The 17,108-nt window shown below is 46.2% G+C and overlaps 1 protein-coding gene across 1 annotated transcript in view; it reads left to right on the top strand.

Annotated features, from left to right (window-relative positions):
* LOC142776612 (uncharacterized) overlaps nucleotides 1-17,108 on the top strand; it is a 47,970-nt gene that overhangs the window by 15,228 nt on the left and 15,634 nt on the right. The window lies entirely within an intron of this gene.

Genomic DNA, 17,108 nt, shown 5'->3' with positions numbered 1-17,108 from the left:
CAAAAGGGTTGTTTCGCGAAGCTTTTCTTATAACCCAACCAATACTTGGAACACCTACAGGACAGCATCTAGCTGACTGGGCGCCGATGGTGTAGAAAGCATCTTAGCAGACTGGCTTACGCACAATGGCATCTGCCCAGACGAACTGCCGGGCCAAACGTAACAGCTCTTTTGCCGCCAGGAAAATCTCGGCTGGCCAGCGCTCCCAACCGCTAGGCACGAAGAGAGTGGCTGGTGACGAGAAGGATAGCCTGGCCAGGAGCCTTCAGGAGCAAACTTGCAACCAACTCCCAAACCACCTCACAGTGATCGACAACAGCGAAAAAAAAACGCACAATACCATGTCGCAGTCAAGTGCATTGTACTCGCTTGTAATCCTCCAGGTTTCTCAGGAAAGACAAACAAATGAATAACCCGCTACACTAAAATTTTGACGGAATTCTGTGCCGCCATAGGTACAACACTCGTGGAGGAAGACGTAAAAATTGAAAAAATATCGAAATGAACAGCTTTGTTCATATAATGCCAAAAGCTGCAAAAATGAAATGGCCTTTCGTTTCCTAAAACGATTCCTTTCAGACGAGTCTACTCAGACCATCCGCATTGCTGTGCAATTTTCCTTTCTATAACGAACCTCGAAGTTATACTGTTGGAGGGTGAGGCTCCATCGGAGCAAGCAACCATTTTTGTGTGACATTTGATTGAGCCATGTCAGGGGACAGCGGTCTGTTTCAAAGATGAACCTCGCTTTATACAAGTAACATGACAACTTTTGGGCTGCCCAAACCAAGCAGGTACATTCCTTTTCTGAAGCGCTGTAGGCTTCTTTTTGGACCGTTAGTTTGCAGCTGGCATAGAGAAGAGGGTGCTCTTCTTGGTCATCGTGAACCTGGAAAAGCACAATGCCCATGCCCCTGTCGCTCTCGTCGCACTGAACTATAAGTTCTTTACCATAGTCCGGTGCATGTAGCACAGGTCGGGAAACGAGTAAGGCTTTCAAACCCTGAAATGTGGCTTTTGTCCTCATCCCATTTCACGCTATTGGGCTCCTCTTTTCTCAAGGCGTCCGTTAGTGGACTTGCTTGCTGAAAAAAATTGGGGATTTAACACTGGTAGTACCGCACAAGTCCCAGGAATGACCGATTATTGGTCTTGGTACATGGCCGTGAAAAACCGGCAATCGCGTCTGTTTTTAGTTCCACCGGCTGTCTCCTTCCCTGCCCCACAACGTGACCTAGGTAAGTGACTTCAGGGCAGCCAAAATTACATTTCTCAGCTTTCATTGTCAAACCTGCCCCTTTCTAGTGCGAAAATACCTTTTTTAGGTGCTTAAGGTGATCCTCCCAGCTGTGAGAAAATATTGCAACATCGTCAAGGTATGGGAGTGCAAACTCTTGCAGTTCTTTCAGTATGATGTCCATTAACTTGGAGAAGCTGAAAGGCGTGTTTTTAACCAGAAGCTAAGAACCAAGGGTCTAAAGGTGCCAAAAGATGAAATGAATGCGGCGTAGCGGCTGGCACTTTCTGAGAGGAACCTGCCAGTATCTTCTTGCGAGGTCTAGCGTGGAAATGTACTTCACTACACTGACCCTTTCGATTCGTTCCTCAATATTTGGTACAACTGATTTCTAGTGATAGTATTGAATTTTCTGTAGTTTACACATGGACGGGGGTCTTTATTATGGTCTTCCACAAGTATTGGTGGAGACGTGTAGTCACTTTTAGCAGTTCCAAACTCTAACATGCGCCGTATTTGGGCATCCAAAATCTTTTTCTGCCTTGGAGACATTCGGTATGGCTTGTATCTTACAGGTTCGGCCGATGTCAATTCTATTTTATGAGTTATCAACTCTGTCCTACCCGGCCGACGAATGAACCTGTCGATGTACTGCTTCAGAAGTTCTTTTAGTTCCTCTACTTGTTCAGCCTCAAGAGCTTTACCGTTTATAAAGGAAGCTACAACTTCTTCCAGGCTAATTGAGTCTGAAGTTCTCGTGCATTTGTCGAACTCAGATTGAATTTCTTCGGGCTGTTGTAGAGTGAGGTTCACAACTCCCTGACGTTCTATGTAGGGCTTCATAAGGTTACAATGGTAGATTTTCACCTCCTTTCTTCGACCTGGCACTTTCAACACGTAGTTTGTGTCAGAAAACCTATGCATCACCCTGACAGGCCCGTCCCAATGAACTTCCATTTTTTTTTTTTTTTTTGCGACGGTTTTAAAATCATTACTTGATTTCGATGTTATAAGTTCGCTGTCTCACATTTTTGTCGTAGTAATGCTTGGCCGTCTTTTGAGCTCTTTCCATGATCTTTTCTACCAGCCCTTGTGTCGTACTTAGTCACTCTAGCAACTTCATCATGTATTCGACCACTGTTTGACTCTTCCCATTTTCTTCCTACATTTCTCTAAGCATCCTAAGTAGGGAGTGCAGCGTCCTGCCATACACTAACCCTGCTGTCGAGAACCCCATGGCCTTATGAGGGGCCGTACGCAAGGCAAACAAAGTAACTGGAAGACAGCTTTCCCAGTCTTCCTTATACTCATAACAGAGTGCGCGCAACACTCGCTTTAACACTGAATGTCATCTATCGACGCTGTTTGATTGAGGATGGTATACGAAGCTATGTATCAGTCTTATCCCGAACTTCTGCAGAAACATTGCAGTCAATGAGCTTGTGAAAACTGACCCTTGATCAGCCTGTATTTCTGTCGGAAAGCCGACTCTTGTGAAGACTGACAGAAGTGCGTCTACTATTTCTGTGGAAGAGAGCTCCTTCAGAGGGATTGCTTCTGGAAACTTCGTGGCTGGGCACAGCATGGTGAAAATACCTATAACCAGACTTAGTTGTCGGCAGGGGACCCACCGTGTCGATTACCATACGTCAGAATGGTTCTGATATTATGGGTATCGATTTCAGCGGAGCTTTCCACTTTTCCCCCGAGCTTACCCAAGTGCTGGCACGTGTCACATGATCTTACGAATTCCTTTACATCTTTGAACCGCCCCGACGAATAGTATTCCATTATCAATCTCTCTCCTAGGTGACCAGACCAGCTGTTTCCGTGGCAGAGGTTCAAAAGACCCTCTGTATTTTCTAGGAATGACCAACTAATCTAGAACCCTTTCTCTCTTATCCCTGTAATGCCAATACAACAAGCCTCTTTTCTTATGCAACGTCACGTTGCCCCTAGCAATCCCTTTTTTAGCGATAAACTGCAGTTTAGTTAATCTTGCTCAGCGGCCAGCGATTGTCCGTTTACCTGCACTAGCCGGTCAAAGTTCTTCGACGCCGGCGACTATACTGACCCCTTTTCGCTTGTGAGTGTGTCGGCTGGCTTTCTCTCTAGATCCCCATCTAGCTCTGCTGATAATGCCTCATGTTGCCAATCAGCTGGCTTTCCATCTAGGTTATGATCTAGTTTTGTTGATGAAACTTAATTTTGCTGATTAGCTGCAGGTTCTCTCTGTGCCCCTGAGCGGTAACCTAAGCCCGTGTCTGTTGCTATTGGGATTTTTTCCGATGTGATAAACGCGAGTTCAGATGCTTTGGCACGAGTCAGCACTTGAACAGTTCCTTCTCCAAGTTGCTGACCTTCGTCGCGCAGTATCCTGTCTGACCGGTTTGAAAATATGTACGGGTTCTGCAACGACAGGGATGTTGAGACAGCTGCCTCTGTCACAAGCTTTCCGATCGGCCCAGAAATCGTTACTTTCATCATAGAAAGACGGACGCTGTTTTCTTCTACAACCTGTTTGATCCGTGCCACTTCTCCCTTGAAGTCATCTGCAGTAATGTAAGAAGGGTGGACAATGTACATGGTGGTGCCGCTGTCCCCGAGGTTTACCGTTAACCTCCAGGTCATGAAGATAGGGGTGTAAAAGCTCTATATTTTTGTCACTATCATTTATGTAGGATAAAGCTACCTTAGGCTTTCTGCAGTTTACTGCGACATGGCCGGTGTGATAATTATAGGGTCTAATAGGTTTGAAAGCCTCGAACTCCTTCCTTTGTCACTGCTGAAATGTCCCACTGTTCGATCTTTCTGCCTTATTTTCTGGCGTACTTGTTTCCACCTCAGGACCGCTTAATTTTTTGGCCTGCAAGCCTTTCCTGAATGTAAACTCTTTTCGTGACCCCTTTCATTCGTCCGGCCCTCCGTACTGGACGCTCAGTTTTCTACGCATTGTGTATCCTTCGGCTAACTCGGCCGCCTTTTCCACAGTGTTTACATTCTCGCTGTCTTACACCCACAGCCTCATGTTCTGAGGTATGTTTCCGTGAAACTGCTCTAGACAGATGGTTTCAATAACCTTGTCTCTACTCTTGTAGGCTTCTGCGCCTTTTAACCACTCGATTAGGTTTCTTCTCATGCCCTAAGCAAACTCTGGATATCCCTCACTTAAATGTTGCGTCAGTTCGATTATCCCTTGCTCCTGTAATCGGTCAAGCTCATTCTCGACTGACGTTCGTAGAGCAAAAGGTACCAACCTAGCTTTCAAAAATTTCGGCGATGCATTTTCTCGCAGCTCCAGTGACTGAAGGCCCGTTGCTTCCCGGTATTTCTTCAGAAAAACCGCCTTGTACTTCTCTTGGAGCTGCTCTACTGATGGATAGCTGGATGCATGGTTAACTCCGCCAACAACCACTGTATGGGGGTGAACCTATTTCGGCCTAAAAGGCTTGATCCGAAGCCGTGGACGACTAGCAATGGCAGATGGTGGGTCTGGCCGTTCAAAACTCCGCCAACGACCACTCCAAGAGGGGTGAATCAATTTCGGCCTAAAAGGCTTGATCCGGAGCTGTTGCATCTTCTCGCAGCTCCAGTGTGACTGGAGGTTCGTTGCTTCCGGGTATATCTTCGAAAAAAAAACACCTTGTACTTCTCTTGGAGCTGCTCTACTGAAGGATAGCTGGATGCATGGTTAACTCTGCCAACAACCACTGTATGGGGGGTGAACCAATTTCGGGCTAAAAGGCTTGATCTGGAGCTGTAGACAACTAGCAATGGCAGATGGTGGGTCTGGCCGTTGTAGTAGACCTCTACGTTGGCACAACCCAGTAGTGGAAGGGAATGTCCTGACCACGTTGTCACCTGCTTGTCGTCTTGCTGGAGAGTTGGCTCGTTCTCACTCCAAGTAGCTCGAAAAGTGGCCTCACTAATGAGCCTGGATGCTGCCCCCGAATCCACCTCAAACTTGATGGGGCGATGGTGTACTACGATTTCTGTCATTATCTTCGGTCTCGTGCCGAGATTCGCAACGGCATTTAAGTCGTATAGAGCCGCTGACATTAATGATATTCTGGCTGTGCTATCTTGTGTCTGGCCCTCTGGAGCGTCGAAATTGCGGTTACGTTGAGCTGAACCCTTCGGCCTGGGCTGTTTGCACTTGGTTATGCATGCGTTTTCGATGTGTCCTTGTTTTTGGCAAAAATTGCACGTAGTTGTCTTGAATCGACATACCTGGGGATCGTGCATGTCGTCACATCACGAACAGCGTTGTGTTTTTTTTCCTTGAGTTGGCTGTGGTAGCATAATAACCTGGTTGCTGACTGGTGTGGTGCACTGGCTTGATGTTCTGTCGGATATCCCTCTGCTGGTTACCGGCGCTCTCTGCTCGCTGGGCGATGTACGCTTTGGAGAATGTGAGACCGGTCTCTGCGAACAGGCATTGTTTTAGGCCATCGTCACGCAGTCCGCACACAAAACGGTCCCGCAACAGAACGTCCAAGGGGAGCATAGTGGTGTTAGCAGGCGTGGTAGTCTGTCCTTTCTCCTGCGCAGTAGCAGAAGTTACTGAAGTTGGCGCCCAGAAATTGAAGTCGTTCAGTGAGTTTTTCAAGAGCTGCCACGTAATCGCTCACTTTTTCGCCTTCCAGTTGGTCTCGATGTTGGAAGCGGGCTCCGCTGTAGACCTCCTATGGCCTTGAATCATAGTACTTTTGTAGCGCAGCTATGATGTCGTCATAGTTGACAGTTGCTGGAGTGCGTGGATGAATCAGGGCACAGACTGTGTCATATGTCTGCTCCCCATACAGCGTTAACAGGTGGGCTCTTTTACATTGCTGCATCAGTGATGTTGTTAGCCTCAAAGTAAAATTGTAGGCTTCCAAACCATGATGACTATGACGAGCCGTTGAATTCGGGTAGACGATTCTGGAGCCTGTGCGTAGCCATGACGTGCTTGCCAAAAGCGTTGTGTAGTGCAGATCCAAATCCACTTCCTCCTCGCCAATGTTCAGTCTGGGGTTGTCGTCGTCCCATACACGTGCTTCTGGACCGGTAGTGAAAAAGCATAGGTAACCTCGAACAGCTAAAACTTGTTTATTCCTGCTCAGGCGGGGGCGGCAGGCGAACTCCGGTGGGTAAGCGGGCGGCGGATCGTTGTGTCGAGCGAGTGATGGAAGAGGAGGAAGAGGAGAAGTCCTAATGACCGGAGTCGTTTTCAACCGGTCGACCACCGATGCATTGTGTACCGCTTAAATGCTCGCTCGGAATCCAGGGGTGGTTCGGGACACAACAATTATTTATACAGTAATGACCATAGTCCTGTAGCCAGAAGATCTTGCAAGAGGAGGGGTGAGGAGAGGGTACCGATTGTAGGCCTTAAAAACACTTATTTTCATTGATTATTCTTGGCAAAACACCGCCCATCATTCGATTAGTATTGTGGGGAGGGGGGGGATGATTGGGCACTTTTCCCACCCTCTGGCTACGGACCTGATCAGCCAGATCGGGTGCACAATACTTGAGTTTGGTGTCTGGGCGAGAACTGTACGAAGCTCGATTGATTGATTGATACGTGGGGTTTAACGTTCTAATACCACCATATGATTATGAGAGACACCGTAGTGGAGGGCTCCGGAAATTTCGACCACCTGGGATTGTCTACCATGTACCCAAATCTGAGCACACGAGCCTGCAGCATTTTTGCCTCCATTGAAAATGCAGCCGCCGCAGCTGGGTTTAGATCCCAGGACCTGTGGGTTAGCAGCCGAGTACCTTAGCCACTAGACCACCGCGGCGGGGCAACTACTATACGAAGCTCGAAAGTTTAGTTATGAGAACAGTTAATAATATATAGGGTTGCACATGCCAACACTACGATATGATTATGAAGGACGCTTGATGGTTCCGAAAATTTGTAACCTCTGGCGTTTTTAACGCGCACTGATATTGCGCAGTGCACGGACCTCGAGCACTTCGCCTCCATCGAAATGCAATCGCCGCAGCTGGGATCGATCTCGTGACCTTTGGGTCAGCAGCGTCGGAATTTACGCCTTGCTAGAGAAGTATCGAAAGTTTTCGATTTTCACTTGTCATTTATTTCGCCCTACGCACAGTTTCAGTTTTTCAGCGTGCTTGTGTAGGCTTAAAATAAATGTGTCTGTACGAGGCTTTTATGTGCCAAACAAGGTTTCATTTTGAGGCACGCTGTAGTGTGGGCATCAGAAGTACTTGTGACTTCTTGGGGTTCTCTAATGCGCATATATATATATATATATATATATATATATATATATATATATATATATATAAATGACGTATGAAGGTAGGGATGGTTTGTAGAAGTAGATGAGGAAGAAGTGCAGAATAGAATAAACATGGGGTATGAGCCAGGCCACGTCGCCCATTCATCATAGCGTCAGACGAGTCGACAGGATGGAGACCTGCCTGCCCCTTCATCAGTCACTCATCATCGACGCAGTTCCCCAGAAGACACCTTGACCATACATTGACTACCGAATCATCGCCTAGAAGGACAACGACCGGCACCATGACAGAACCATCGGCTGACCTCGACATCCCCAAGTACACCGGATCAGCGGACGACGGACCCGTACAGGACTGGTTCAACCTATTCGAAGTCCACGCCGCCGCTGCATCATGGTCGGAACGGGAGATGATCATAAACTTCACTGATTACATCTCAGGTGAGGCATTCAAGTTTTACCTCACCCACATCTTCGAGAACGATGAGTCTTGGCAAAAGATAAAAGAAGAAATGATCATCTGGTTTCAAGACTATAATCAAGATTCGGTTACAACCAGCCAAATCGATGCATTCAAATTCATTAATCACAGTCATACGCAGCCTTCATGCATTCGAGCACAGAGCAGAAGTTTGCAATTCCCGTCAGGCGAAGTCAGTCATCTGCTCATAGAAAGACATCCCAGCAGTTTTTCTGCAAGGCCCAACCTTCCACCGGGTTTCGCATCTGCACAAATATCGCCAACGCTAACCTCTTCCATGCAATACACAAATCAAGACAATATTCAAGCACCCAATGTACTTGACTCTTCATCTTGCCTACGTAAGCCACCACCTGGTTTTGAGCCAAGTAGCTCGTCTGGTGCTCGTTACTCTCATCGCACCCCTTAAGATATCGCCGCATACACAACAGACCACCTGAAATATCGGCCAAATAACTTGTCAAGCCACTTCCATTCCAAAAGCGGTTGTACTTCAGGAACGCTTGGCTCAATTCTCCCGCAAAGAAAGAAACATACGGAATCGGAACCACGTCAAGCCATGTTTGCGGTGATGTCATCCTCAGGAACCGGAACAACCGAAAGTCGAAGCAGTACGGAGTTACCCTTGTATGCAAGTCTCGCTGTTAAAAACGAAAATGTATCTACTGCTTTCCTTGACACAAATCATGCTTGCATCCCACTCGTAAATAATGCTGGTACTACCGACAGCGTCTCCTTATTCAACGACGATGACCACCCGCAATTTTCTCGACACCATCACCAAATCAAGAAAAGACGATGACGAATGAAAACTTCAACGGAAGCACGCTCACAACTTGAACAACTTAAAAAATTAAGAAGTTTGATCCAAGGGTCATTTAAAAAAAAAATACGTTTCCAGATGAAGGAACATCGCCACAGATGCTCTCTGCACCAGCGGTTACACAGACGACAACACCACGGAAAACACCCATTAATACGCGGAGCAACTTCTTCCATGCTGCCAGCACACAGGCATTTAGCCGTCACCATCTCTCAAAAAGCACGCATACTAGATACAATGCATCTGTCGCCGCCACGGCTCAGAATCCAACGCATTAGACATCCAATCTTCCAACGCTACAAGTACTTCCAACCTTGTTCGTTTTTCGCTACTATCCAGGCTGTGTCATCATCATTTTCCACGTCGAATGCATGGTTATGCTCTCCAGAACGCAACAGCCAATCTCGCCCACCTAAGGTCTCCTAGATCTCACTGGACTGCCTTCCCTCTGAATATTTTTGTGCAAGTGCATGAAACTGCCGTGTTACATGGAACTACTCTATTTTGTGATATTTTTTACTATGATGAGACACCACTTGTTCATGCTTCATAGTTTGTAGCTCGCACATTCTTTCGGGGGGAGGGGGAATCATGTGACGTATGAAGGTAGCGATGGTTTGTAGAAGTAGATGAGGAAGAAGTGTAGAATAGAATAAACATGGGGTATGAGCCAGGCCACGTCGCCCATTCATCATAGCGTCAGATATATATAGGTTCATGGGGGTTCTTTGTATTTCACCCCCATCGAAGTGTCTCCGCCATGCCTTCGAATCTAACCCGCGTCTTCGAGCATAGGAGCGCGACATCACACGTGCTATGCTGCCACGGTGCTTTGCTTAATCAATGTCCTGTGCATACATACCGTGGACATGGCGTATATACGATGCCAGAAAAAAAAGACGCAGCTGCCACTTCCTTTGTTTGTTTTGTTTTACTACAGATGTAAGCTGCGTGATATCGTCGCGCTATCACGGCACAGCACTGTCCCTTCTATGCCATATGAATAGACGCAGTTCGTATTGCATGGCTTCTCTCTGTTTTTTATGTGAGAGTAGCCTTAGGACAAAGTTGTTTTTTTAAACCGCAGTGCAGTATTACCTGCGCAAAGGCTTTTCGAGCTCTTGGTTCTACAATGAAGCATAGGAGTGGCACATGCGCGTTTTCTCTCCATGGTACACTGCGCCACCTCGGCCAGTTGTTTGGGCACGAGCGGCTGAGTTGTGTTGCGACTCTCCACCAGGTGCTCTTTTTCGGTGTGCCACTTATATGGGACCAGCTCTGGAAAGGCGGCGTGCCAGAAAAGAGCACCTGGCGGAGAGTTGCGACACAACTTAGCTGCTCGCGCCCAGACGACCAGCCGCAGTGTACCACTCTGAGAGCACACGCGTGCGCCACTTCCGTGCTTCATTTTGGAACGAGCGGCTCGAAAAGCCATTTCGCCAGTAATACTGCACTGTGGTCTAGAAAAATAACTTGGTCCGAAGGCTACTCTCACATAAAAAGCACTAAAAAAGCGGAGAGAAGCCGCCCTGCAAGGTGGACGGCGTCTATACATATGGTATCGAAGAGACAGTGCTGTGCCGTGATGACAACTCCCTTGTTCTCATTTTCTGGTTGTGGGCTGGGTTTTGCGCTAATGTTTGTGCTTGCTGACATGCCCCCATTGATAAATCCGTGCTACGACGATACCACGCTGCCAACATATGCAGTAAAACAAAAACAAAGGCATCGTTTGTACGCCCTGTCCACGGTATCTATGCAGGGGGACGTTGATCAGGCAAACCACTGTGGCAGCATAGCACGTGTGGTTTTGGTTTGGTTTGGGAAAACTATTGTGAAAGTCCGAAGGCGTGCGCCATAGCACACGGTGGGCCGCTCCCACGGTAAGACAGTAAGGTTTAGACCTAGTGCCGCATCATGGGCCCTCTGGATCTGGAAAGCCCAAAGTTGTGATGTTATGTCCGGACTCCGGAGAGTGGTGTCCCACTTTCTGGACGATGCTGTATCGGTAGCACGTGTGGTGTCGCACTGCTATTCTTGGGGGCACAGGATAGATTAGCGACCACAGCGGCCGCACTTTGCACACCCGTGAACCAAGATATATGATTGGAAAACCCCAAGCAGTCACAATCTTGATACGCACACTACAGCATACCTCCAAATGGTATCTTGTTTGGCACATGAAAGCCTAGCAATTAGTGATGTTCAACAGACACCTTCATTTTATGCCGACACAGGCAAGCGGAAAAACTCAAACTCTGTAGTAGGCGAAATAAACGAGTGAAAATCGAGTACATTTCATGCTTCTCTATCAAAGCATAAATTTCTATATTACTTAGCCACGGCAGACAGTGAGAAAAACGCTTACCGCATTGCCTGACTCCAGAAATCTAAGCTTCGAGTAGTCCACTGCTTTGTTCGTAACAAGAACCCTGTCTTTTGCACAAGTTAAGTTAAACAGAAGCATCTCGGCACCGAGTTAATTTTTTAGAACAGTTCAGAGGTGTTCGTGAACGTGGTCCCGCAAAAGTTTTGTGGACAAGACAGCTTTACTTTGCACGCAACTCTCTAAAATAAATACTACCTGCCTATTGTATCATTCACTTCACCTGGGAGCATCAGATAGAGTTTGGTGGTGGTGGTCAGATGAATGGATGCATGGAAAATTTGTTAGTTCTGAAGTGTACGACTCAACGCTCAGCAACCACATCAAAAAAAAAAGTTTACATATGCCGCATGTTGCATAATACGCTCGTTCTATTTCCGGCAAAACCCCGTTTAAACTCGACTGTTTGGCCCTGGTTTTCACTGGTGGCTGTCTTCACTATTGAATAAATATAGCAGACACGTGCCATTCGGTTTAGAAATGAGCCCGACAGCACTAGACAGGAGAGCGAGAACAAAATTTTGCTCGTTTTTCTGCTTGGATGCAACGCCGCCTCCTTTTTTTACGTCCTCCCTTTACTCTAGACGTCCCCCTCTATTTATATATTGTTGCATTTGAATACGTAGCAGTACCGCCAGAGCCATTTGGTTTTGTTACAGCGATGCGCTCCCGCACCGCCTCTACCAGCTGCCACTCTGGCCTGCGGGAGCAGCTGAGAAGTGTGCGCTTTGACTGCTAGGGTAGTCGTGGAAACTCCAGCGCTGATACGGTGGCTAGAGGAAGGTAGTGTGATGGGTGAAGCATTCTTGTCATGGGAGAGGGCGTGCGAAATGCAGTGAAAATTTTGGCCGCCCCAAGGGGTGCTGTTGTACTAATAAGTGCTCACCACGCATGCTTGGGCTCGTTGGTTCTCTCTGTGCTGCTCCGTTGCCTCTTTCAGATGCTTCATCTTCGCCTGACCACGTGTTCTTGCATGGGTTCTGCAAACCAGCTCAGGGTCAGTTTGCTGACCATTGCATAAATCAGCATGGTCAGTTTGCTGACGAGTCAGCAAACTGACCATGCTAATCAGGTACATGTTAACTACCCGGCTGAGCCAGGACTAACAGGAAGGTTTTTTTTGGGGGTGTTTATTCTGCAATATTGCAATAGTAATGCCCATTTCAATCCCTCACAGTTCCTAGTAACTGTAAATTGCTTATATTTTTATAATCTTGCGAGACGACCTAAGAGTGGGAACTCCGTAGCAGAGCTTGTAATAGCTCCGCTTAATACTTTGTCGCCAGTCTGAAGTGATTATATTTTCAGCATACGAGATATCTTAGAAGACATGTTGGAATTTAGAGATGTTGACAGTGTTAGGTCTACGCTGCAGTCTATTGGTGATCACAGTATCTATGTCGTTCATAAAAGTGACAGCTGTCTCAATTATTTCGTTGCTGGCTTTATTGCAAAGAGTTCAGCAAAAAGGCTTTGTAATAAGTGCATTTATGCTCTTGCCTCCAAGAAATTCGAAGATATTGTCACACCGAACAGTAAGTGCAGTTGACAGGGGAGGCTTACTGTATCCTTGTGAAAATCGTGCCAGACTGGTGAAAACTTTGAAGGATGCATTTGCTTTCTTGTTTTTTCCGATAAAAAATTGCACTCCTTCAGCATACATGATTTCATTGAGCTCTTGGCAGAAATCAAGCTGGGTAGAGTTGGCTGTGAAATTCTCAGCAAAGAACTGCCTGCAAAAGTAGTTCATTTTTTTTCTGCTCACGTGTATGCGCTTCTGCTTGAATGTTTTAACAAAAATAGGAGTGTCCAAAGGGAGAGCCAGAAACACTTGAAGTTTAGAAGGTGCAAGTAATTTGACTTCTTAAAGGGGCCCTGCAATAATTTTTGAGCATGGTCTGGAAAGACTGCCAATCGGTAGTAGAGGCTCTTGAGAACAAGTGAGCCAAGTATTATAGCACAGCACACAGCCTGGAATTCACAATAAATGATCAAAGTCAGCTAAAAATTGCTTTCTCTCCTCTCGATAAATGACGGAATACGCTAAAAAATTGCATGTAGAAGGCCATCTATCAGCCATTGGCTGATTTGAACATGGAGTTTTCGATCGTTACAAGGATTGCCGCAGGAGGCCGCAACTTGTCCACGCGTGCGTGCAGAAAAGGCCGTGTGTTTGAAGAAAAAAAGAAAAAGTGCTCAAGGTCACAAGAAGTATTGTATGATGTACTTTCTTTGCCCCTGCCATTCCTCCCTGCTTAGCTTCCAGTGCTTTCGCAGGGATGAGAGAAGAGAGAACGCAATTGCAGAGTCTGCCAATTCTTTGTAACTCCACTCGTAGTGGACGGATTCTTAAAACTGTTGCCGCAAATTTTTGAATTTGCGAGGCAATAAGCTCTTATAGTGAATCCGTTCCATAATTACTTGAAAAAGTGTTTCAAGGCCGCTTCAAAGTAATAGGGAAGTATGTCATGACAAATATGTGTCAGAAGTAAGTGATCTCAAATATGTCATAAATAAACACGTACCGTTTCTCTTGTGAGTAATTATTTGGCATCCTAAGGTCATAAGTTAACAAATATCATTTGTTCTAGCATAGAGAGAAGGACTGCTAAAATAAGAAAAAGTGTCCAACATATAAGAAAGCCTCCAGATGCAATGGCCCATCACCTGTCCAAGTTTCTCGAAAAAAGGTGCGAGAAAATGCAAATGATTTGAATATTTTACACCTATTGAACTCAACCCCATAGACGTACGAAAAAAATGAAGGTGAGTGGAGAGGGGGATAGTAAAAAAAAGCAGAACACTTCAGCCAGAGGGGTCTTGGCCAAGGATTGAGTAGTGCTTTATTTTACAGGGATTTCATAGTTTTTTAGAGTGGAATAGTTGGTCGAGAAGCATTTTTGTGCAGTTTCGACCAGAGAGAATGTCCTATTCTTCGCCGGAATCAGAGACTTTCCTCTGGTGTGCGTCCATTCCTTCGCAGGAGTTGCCAGTAGATGTTTTTTTGTGGAACAGCATATCATCTGTTCCTGTGGCGCTAGTTCCTACCAATGCCAATGAGGGCATCATTTGGTTGAAAAACCCAAAGGTGATACAAACGGAATTGCGATCACCGACGGCCCACTTCCAGTTCATCACCGAGGTCCGCCAGTTCGGCAAAGGGAGTATACTCTGCTTTTCTCCTGTCCAGTCCTGCGTGCAAGATCTTCTAAAGTGCACTATATTTGCATCTAATCCGATGAGCGTGTTTATTTCACCGCATTTAGCATGTTCCAGAGGTCTAGTCCGTGGCGTTGACGTCAACTTGACACCAACTGAAATTCTAGAACTGTTTTCCCTAGCAGGTGTTACAGTCGCCGACCGATTTTCCGGACTCAAAAAATTCGGACTTGTTGGATATTCCGGACTTTATAAATGCACCGTCAGGGATCCCATAGAGCTAATGCATTGTTTCGACCGATTTTTCGGGCGAATTTGCCCCTGAAAGTTCGATGTTTCGGACTAAATCGCTCGTTTTGTGCCACGCCCCAAGCCATTGTGAACGCCGCCATGTTGGATTTTCTGTCGGCTTGGCTAAGCTTGATCTTCTGATGCTTTTCCTGCCTCCGAGATTGGAATGCGCACGCCATATTTTAAGTTTCGGAGGCCGTGTTTGCTTTTTAAAAGAGGCGGTGATGGATGCCGTTTTTTCGTCTTCGGTCAGCACTATCGTCATCACATCGCACGGGGAGGAGGCGAAAGAAGGATTCTCTACCTGCGACAATGACATTTAAAGACTTCACTCGTGCGGACGACGACATTGTTTCGTGCGCGGAGGCCACTGACGACGAAATTCTTCGCCAGGTTGTCCCGGAGCCGGAGAGCGGCTCGGATGACGACAACGACGACCGCCCGCAGCCGTCGGCGGCGGAGATCGCCAACGCGGTGACAATTTTGTCGAGCGTTTATGGCGACGATGTCACCTTGGCGCAAATACGGGCAAACCAAATTGCCTCCAAGCGTAGTTTGAGGCAAGGCAGCATCAAGGACTTTTTTAAACCTGCCTGATGCAATAAACTTCAGATTTTTGGCGAAAACGAATTTTTCGGACTGTTCGATTTTTCGTACTTTTTTTCGGTCCCCGCCAGGTCCGAAAAATCGGTCGGCGACTGTATATAAGTTTATCGGTGTGCACAATTTGTTGACAAGAAGAAAATACCAACCAAGTCCGTCATAGTGACATTTGCGGGAGCAGTCCGACCATCATAAATTAAGGCATGGCCTATTATTTACCGAGTCGAAGCACTCTCCGCTCGCCCTCTTCAATGCGTTAGGTGCTGGCATTATGGGCACACCATGAAAGGTTGCAGGTCTGCTGTCAGGTGCAGAGTATGTGGAGAAGGGTGCGATTCTAAAGAGTGTAAAGGTAACAATGAAAAGCGTTGCTTAGGTCAAGGAGCTCATGCTGCAGACTTTTCAAACTGTCCTGCAAAGGCTCGTGAACTGCAAATTCTTGAAATAGGTGAACATAGGCGATGCTCTCCTAAGGAAGCAGTAGCTGAAATTCAAGCACGAAACTTAGATTATGCTAGCATTACAGCCCGTCATATACCAGCAATGGAAGGGTCGCTCTCTGCTTCTATTGCGGAAGCAATTAATAAAGCAATGGAAAAGGTGATAGAATGTCTAGCTGGAAGCCTTTATGAAACATTGACCCATATGCTCACGAACCAGATGGCCCACTTATTGGGCACAGCTGAAAATCTCAGCCCACCTAGTCGAAACAGCGAAAGCAAAGGACCTTCAAATGAGGTAGTCTCAGATACCTCGTAGCAGGGTGCTCAAGTCGACAATGCATCTGCTGAACTCACTCTCGGTCAGAGCGAAGCTACCAGGGAAGACATGCCAAGTCGAGAGTGCATCTACTGAACTCACTCTCGGTCAAAGTGAAGCTACCGGGGAAGACATGCCGGAATCAAATGAAATGGAGATAGACCCCCGATCACTAAAGCGCTTAAGATCCCCTTTGAGCAAAAAAAGGTACTCAACCTAGCCCTTCAAAGTCCAAGAAATACCAAAAGCACAGCCCATCTAAAGCCGATTTTCTAAAAGAAAGTATCTTAAATGAGGCAGTCACCGAAACCATTTTAGCCAACCCACAGAGTCACCTAAAATTCTTCACTGGAATTGCCAATCAATTCATTCAGCAATAACCAATTTATCATTCTTAGAATCGAAATTCAATCCAGATATAATTGCATTACAAGAAACCTCGCTTTCAACACATGAGATCTTTCAATTAAATAGATATAAATCTTTCCGTCTGGACTGTCCATTGAAAGGTGGGCTGCTATTTTTTATTAATAATAAAATAAGTATAAAGGCTACAATTGCCTATAAGCATATGTCACCGGAAAGCGAAATTTTCACCTTAGAAATCACTTTTGACATGTTGCCTGCCTTTCTTACTACTCAATGCACACTTCCCTACAGGGGTTCTAGACACACAATGTTTGGACATTGCACTGACATCTTGTCTTAGAGATAAAATTTTGGTGGGAGATTTCAATTCCTGCCATACCTGTCGGGTTTTTGAACCGATCGTTGTGATAAACGGTTGTGGAAGTGGACAGCAGATAACGATTTATCGTGCCTCCATTCCCGAACACCTACATTTATTAGTGGCCTGTCTCGCTCATCACTGGATTTAAGTTATGTTAGTTCCTTTCTCACTAGTTTGTCACAGACTGTATTGAAATGTGCCACAAACAGCGATCACTTGCCAGTAATATTTGATATTGTTTGTCCTATAACATCATCATGCAGTCAGAATGGAGTACATATAAATTATAATAAATTTAAACAACATGTAGAATCTGCCTTGACCATTCATTGTGAAGAGACAGAAGACACAAAAGCTATGAGACTATGTGCATTGCTCA

This window comes from Rhipicephalus microplus, chromosome X (genome assembly GCF_043290135.1).
Source record: "Rhipicephalus microplus isolate Deutch F79 chromosome X, USDA_Rmic, whole genome shotgun sequence".
Lineage (NCBI taxonomy): Eukaryota > Metazoa > Arthropoda > Arachnida > Ixodida > Ixodidae > Rhipicephalus > Rhipicephalus microplus.
This window is presented reverse-complemented; position numbering and strand designations above follow the sequence as displayed.